Raw genomic sequence first — 7392 nt, 5'->3', positions numbered from 1 at the left:
TATATATATATATATATATATATATATATATATACATACATACATACACACACACACACACATACAATTTAAAATAATGTGAACAATATGTGATTACAGTAGGGAGCTAGAAACTTAAAGGTGAAACACAAATGCTATTAGTTGATAAATGATCCCTTACCTACAGAAATAGTGGCTTTAAATGATCCCTTACCTACAGAAATAGTGGCTATGGGTGTGGGGACTGATACATAAGTTGAAGGAAGCACCCTCACTCTCTGGAAAGATAAAGCACTTCTAAATCAAATGCTTTTAGTCCTCTTTATGGGTTACTAGCTGATGCCACAGAAACATACTGAGAGATCATCAAACAAAAAAGAGGTAATTAACCATGTCATGTTTATGAAAATTTTGGAGTTGAGCAGAATTCACTTACATTTTGTGAGTTGAATCTCCACTCTGGTCTGATTATTATCAGGAAGAGGTGATAGATTTTAGCATCCATGAACTTAAATGTAAATAAAATGTTTCATGTGAATATTTTACAAATTAATCCTTTAATTGATTGTTTTATTTATTCACTAAGAAAATACTAAGATAATAAAAACTTCTCTGATAAAAGTGTGAATGATAACTATTTAACATTGCATTATTTGAGTGTCATAGATTACTGGCGTCTTAGTTCAGGCAAATATTACAGAATAGTTATCTTTTATCTAATAATAATTATCAAGTTTCAATTTTGACTGACAAGTTGTTAGATCTTAGAACTTAGATTTCAAACATTGTGCAAAACTACCAAGGGAAATAATGCTGATTTCTTACAGTCAAAATTAGAACATCAAGGGAAGAGTCATTGAATTGGAAGTAAAGAGTGACATTCCATTTAATTTGCATTTATTCTTTTAAATATTCTATTAATATTTTATGTGGAAAAATCACTTTGTGGGTATAATTTTAAAAAATCACAAAGCACACATTTTGAGTTTTTATTACTATTTTCTCTGAATTTAGAATCATGTCCACATTTTAGAAATTGTGTAGATAAATACTTTGTTGCCAGTATCTTTTGAAAGTTTATATTGGTTAGGGCATTCTTTTAATTTTAATAAATTTAAACCTAATTAGGTAAATGAAAAATATAAATCAAACATGATGTATGTTTCTTTCTTGCATTTTTGTATGATCATTAGTTTGTCCAAATAGTCACCCATGCTATTAAGCGAATCTAATTGTGCATAATACTTACACAGCTTATATAGTCTATTTATTAAATAGTGCCCCCTGAATTCATCTGATTTTTTTCATTTGCAATATAAATGAGATGGTACTGACTTATTTATTTTGGTACTGGGGATTAAGCCCATGAGTGTTCTACCACTGGCTTTATCCATAGTACTGTTTATTTTTTGAGACATGGTCTAATTAAGTTGTGAGGATTTCACTAAATTGCTGAAGTTGGCCTTGAACTTGCAATCCTATCTCAGTCTCCAGAGTGCCTGGGATTATAGACATATACCATAGCGCCCAGCTTAGTTTCTACTTCTTAAAAGTGAATATTGTTTATTTTTTCTCTTTTGATTCATGTGATAGTTTCTACTTTTTGTTTGAAGCTCTTAGTCTTTGATTTTTTCCTATTATTTAAATAATTATTTTTTAATTTATTTAAGTCAATTACTTTTCTATATTTATATTCATTTTTCAATCTTTTTAAGCTGAACTGAAATTATCTAAATTTTTGAATTTTAATATTTATTTCTCAAAAGGTAATACAATTGTATATATAGAAAGTTTATAGTAAACATAATTTAAAGGATAAAATGTCCAATTATAGTTCTTACATTCATTAATAACATACTACTTGCTATACTTTGTAGCTACTACAGTCTACAATGTTTAATTTTCACTAGAAATATTTCCATCAATACAGATTACTTGGTGATAACTATCATATCACTAAGTAGCTATAGCCCTAGAAATATAATAATGATTAGAACACCATAATTAAGGATGATAAAAAGTTTTAACTACTGAGGTAATATAGATAACAAGACTGAATGAATAGGTAGGTCTTTATTTAATGTGGTTTTGTCAATTTTCAACCTCATAATGGTAAGTGTTTAATTTGGTTCTTTATCCTCAGCAGCTCATTCACTTGCCTTTTCATGGTTGGAAATTGTGAACTTTAGTTGCCCTCTTCACTAATGAAGTGGAACACATACATGGTGTAAAAGATGTTTTATGTTCTGATTTTTTTTTATCTTAATATATATCATTTTTTTTAATGTGTTTGAGTGAAAGATTTGGAAGAATAAATATCTTTGGTTTATTGTCTTTCCTCTCAGAGATTTGCAGTTGCAATGCCCCACTCTACTAGCAACTGCTAGGGAAGATAAGATTAGCAAGAGACTTTCAATCATCAGTGAGTCATGTGACCTAACCTATCTGGAAACTTTGCAAATTATTTCAGGTCAGGAATTTTATGACATTAAACTTCATATTTCTGCCTAAAACCAAATGGTGCAATTCTTTCAATACAAAAGGCGGAAGATGGTTCTTTTGTAATAAAACGTTAGATATCGATTCCTACAATTTTCTTTTTTTATTCAACATAGATTTTTTAGTTTTATCAGTCTTGATGCACATAGTGTTTTTCATAAATTTCACTAGCTATATTTAATTGATGTATTTACATATATTCATATTTATGTAAACTTTTTATGTTAAGATATTTATGTGTATATATGTTCAGATACACATATGTACATATATTCACTTAAACCTATGAATATTTATACATAAACTTTGAAAGAAAATTACATGTAGAATATTTCAAGTAGTACTCTAGTAATCTTGTTGATAAAATCATTTTTAATCTTCTTGTGACATATTTCATACTACTTTATAGATATTTCTTTATGAGCAGAATTGCTAAATCTTGGATGTATTTTCTTGAGAAAAGTATAAACCATGTTCTTGTGTACTGTATGACATTTGTCTTCTGATAGGTATCCTTCCCCATACTAAATGTGAAAATATTATTTCCTATACTCATATAATTTTTTAAGGGTTTTACTTTTTATAATTTAAAAACATTTTCATGTATTTCAGTATTGCTAATTGTGATTCACATTTCCAATATGAACATCATAACATTATTAAAGTAATTTTAGCAAAAAGTACATGTCTTCTGGAACTAATATACGTGTATGATATAATAGCACACTCATTTCTAAAGCACCATTTATTTAGTATTTTATTGTTTTCCTATTCCTATCTTTGGTGAAGATTATAGCAATAGTGAGGCCACTGAGCCTGCCAGCCTGCCAATTAGACTTACATTGGCTCTGTCACAGGACAGCATTCAAGGATCCCAAGTTATTGTTGGGACACTGCTGATGACACTGACACCAACATTTAATGAGCTGTTCAGATTTCCTATGACAGCTAAGAGGAGGGATCTTCATATATCCTAAAAAACATTCTTTATATTAGAGTGTTTCTCCTACTTAGATGATGAATGAGGTCACTCCACTGAAGTCAGAAGTAGTCCTACAAATCCCAGCAAACATTAACATTTAAAAATAAATAATAATTACATGCAAATACAGAAAATAAAGTAAAATAAATAACACTCTTATGGGCAGATTTTGGAAATTTTTCTTGTGTGGCTGAAAAAAATCCAAGCTTTTTGGGTGTGTTGTGATTTCTATATAGTCATTAGAAAATTCTTTTTCATTATAGACTTTCTGATGATTTTCTAATTACACAATGGAATGATATTGAAGTACTGGAAAAGTGATAGAGTGATTTAAGATTCCTGATAATCATCCTTTTAAGGGGCAAGATTACCAGTAAAGCCTATGTCAGGACTAACTACACAAAAGGTTTTGATTAATCCATATCATAATGTGAAGTGTTGGCAAAGGGGAAGTTGAATAAATAATTGCAAAAACATTTTATGAAGAAGTGTGTTAAAATGAAATCAATCTGGTTGTTTTCAACAGAAAACCCACTAATCATTATTGTGTGAAGCACACCTCCTCTAAGAGGAAATATTCATTAGAAGGTAAGTTTTATCTCAATTAGCAGAGTGGTTGTTTTATGACCCAATCAATAAATTCAAATGCACCATTTAAATCAATCAAAACACAATTTGTGCATCAGAATATATACATTTCTGATGCATTAGCTTAATTTAAAGGAGCATGAAATTCCATAAAGATCAAGGGGTAGATAAAAATTGTCATTGTTTACATAGAGAAAGCAGACATATATACTGTGTAATAAAAGGTAAAAAACATAAATAGCTCTCAATATGAGAAGACTATAGCTCTATTTTTTCAGGAACTTTATACCAGTCCACCATCTCTCCCCCTATCTGGATATAATGATGAGAGCATTTTGGAGGAATATTTAACTAAGTGGAATCTCATCAGGAAGCACTTCAAAGAAGTGCTTTTTAATGTTCAAATATAAATGTACTTTGATGACCTTCCTTTCATCAAGTCCACTATTAAAATGCTTCCCTAATACTTCCTTCCCCCAAAGCCTGGGCTGGTTAATCATATGATCTCTTTGAATCACCTTTGATCCTCCAGGCTGTTTAAAACTAAATTTGAAAAGAGTATATACAAAGGCATTGAGGCAAGTTTGACCTTGGCAAAATTATAAACTACATAAAGATAGGTTTCAATGTCGCACCATCTGAGTGTCATTCTGCTGTTATTACTTATGCTACTCATCACTTCTTTGTACTTTTGTAAGCTTATGGTAACTTTCTACGAAGGTTACCTAGCTCAGATAACATGAAATGTGTAAGGACACAGAGCTTTTAGAAAACGATTACTCATATTTTTGCTTCACTGTGTATTAGTGGTGTGACCCTGAGCTATTCTGTTTGAACTTCAATACAATCATCACTCATGAAATGCTGGGGAAAAAAAATCTATGATGCCACAGAGGAGTTTGATGGATTCAACTGATATTGTATGTAGATATTTCCTTCATATACAATACGATGTAAGTTAGTATACAGTTACATTTAAGGTGATAAAGTTTTTCACTGAAGAAACTAATTGTACATATAAACCACTTTTTCCTTTTTTATTATTATATTCTGTGAATAACTTGGTTTGGAAATCCAAGACTCAACTGACTTGAAAGTCTTCCAGTTATATTAAACAGATCTACTATGCACAAAAAGGACAGTTAAGAAACATATTTTGATTAGAAAATGAGTAAACTTAATTAAATGAGCAAGACACACAATTTCAAGAATTTTCAGCAACCTGCATGTGAAGTTTTCTTAATGGAAAAAGTTCTTAAAGTATTTCTCTTTTCTATTCCCAATGGAAAATAAACTCCAAACTCACTGATTTTCATGTTTGTGGATGAATAGGAGAAATATCCTAGTATCAAATAAGTAAACTGAACATTGATATTTATAAAATAATATTATCCTTATAATACCTTGGAAATGCCTATTTAGTATTCCAAAAATTATCATAAAGCACATGACAAGCAATGGCTGCCTAAATAGCAAAGCTCATAGTGTGCGAACAAAAGAAGATCCAATTGTGGGTACCTTTTTGGAAACAGTAATTTTTCATTGATTCTTCATAATACAATGGTTATGATAGGGTTATAGTTTTTCGTTGTTGCAGTTCTTGCTTTATATTTATTAATTATTCTTTGGTTTGCTTCATTTTAATTTGTGCACTTAGTTGTAGACTTTTTGGGTTGCTCCCCATGTTACAGTGATATTTGAAGCAATATTGTTTTACTTATAATTTCCTAATATGAAAATAAAACCATGCTTTTAATTTCAAAAAAAAAAATAAGATTTACCCAACAATTTAAGCACTGAGCAATTGTTTCAATAGAAAATGTGAATACATGGTATAATTGAATCAAAAGGAATAATCAGACTGAGCAGGAAAAAAGTGAATGTTTCAAAAAAGATATAGCCTTAAAATTTGCTACTGATCAAGGAAGTATATAGAATCCTTCTGTAGCATATTTGAAAACAGCTGGATAATATAAATGGAAAATAAATTTGCTGAAGAATATGGAGTAATTCATTTAACAAGAGAATCTTAAATGACCTGGACAGAGTAGATCCAAGAACCTATGCATCAGATAATGGCAACTCTTCTAGGTGCAATTTAAGAATTACTAAGCTATAAACATTTCATTGGGCTATGTTTAATAATTTCAGGTTTTGAAATTGGCTAGAGGTCATATCAGTATTATTTGTTATAAAATTTAAAATATCTATCAGTGATTTACAAGTATGTATTTGTGCATCATAGAATATTTTATATTACTATAACAAACTACTAATTTTAAAGAAAAGTGGCTTATTTCACTCATTTTAAAAACTGATATCTACTATTTATTGAACAATTTGCAAAGCATGAATTAACACATCATGTACATTATCTCACTTATTTTTCATAAAAATCCTATGAGGTAGTTAGGTATTACACCATATCCTACAGATAATGCAAGAGTTTCAAAAAGAATAAACTACTTCCCTTTGCTAGGGAGAAGCCAAACCAAAATTTGATCCTGCCTTGTCTCCCCAAAATGACCTCTACAGGCATAAAATCTATCTCCATGTATGAAACGTTCATATTTTCATAGAAATGCAGAGTAACTATTTTAGAATCCCATATAGGTTCCAGTGTCAGTGCTGTCTTAAAAAAAAAAAAAAAAACTGGCTCTAAGTATTTTTTCTAATTTGTTGATTCTTAAGATAGGTGTTGGCAAAGTTTTCCAAGAAGCCCTCTGAATCACAACACCTAATAACATGGTATTTATCTATATTTGTGCAAACTATACTTTTAGGACTCCATCTTATAACTATAGCCTACATAGATATGTATACTAATATTAGGTTCAATTTTTGTAGTGTAATAGCAAAAGAACAACCTAAAGATTTATCAACAGAAGATTAAATGAATTATAGTGTATCCATTCAGCACAATCTCTTGAAACCAGAAAATAATTAGGTGTCTTGTTACTTACACACTGATATAGAATGAGATGATTGTCATGCATTCCACTATTGTCATGTATGGAAGAAATAAAAAGAATAACAACAAAAAAAGGGCAAGGGGCACACCTTTATGTATAGTTTTTTACCATTTGTGTACAAAAAAAACCCCAAACAATATGCATATATGTTCAGGCATAGACTCTTTCTGAAAAGCACACAGGGAATCAGTAACAGTGACTGCCTAAAAAAGAGAGGCTGGGAGCAGGAGGATGGGTGGGACAGGCTTTTTAATATAAATCACTTTTATATCTTCACCCATGGGAAAACTTACCTATTAAAAGATTTTTAGTAAAAAAATTATATATATATATATATATATATATATATATATATATATATATAGAGAGAGA

The 7392-nt window shown here is 29.9% G+C and overlaps 1 long non-coding RNA gene across 1 annotated transcript in view; it reads left to right on the top strand.

The window, feature by feature from the left end:
- LOC125618720 overlaps nt 1–6217 on the top strand; it is a 29128-nt gene extending 22911 nt beyond the window's left edge. The window contains exon 3 of the long non-coding RNA XR_007350131.1: nt 3987–6217. This is a non-coding gene — a long non-coding RNA (uncharacterized LOC125618720). The remainder of the gene's footprint in view (nt 1–3986) is intronic.
- The last annotated feature ends 1175 nt before the right edge of the window (nt 6218–7392 follow it).

Source organism: Marmota marmota, unplaced genomic scaffold (genome assembly GCF_001458135.2).
Source record: "Marmota marmota marmota unplaced genomic scaffold, marMar, whole genome shotgun sequence".
NCBI lineage: Eukaryota > Metazoa > Chordata > Mammalia > Rodentia > Sciuridae > Marmota > Marmota marmota.
This window is presented reverse-complemented; position numbering and strand designations above follow the sequence as displayed.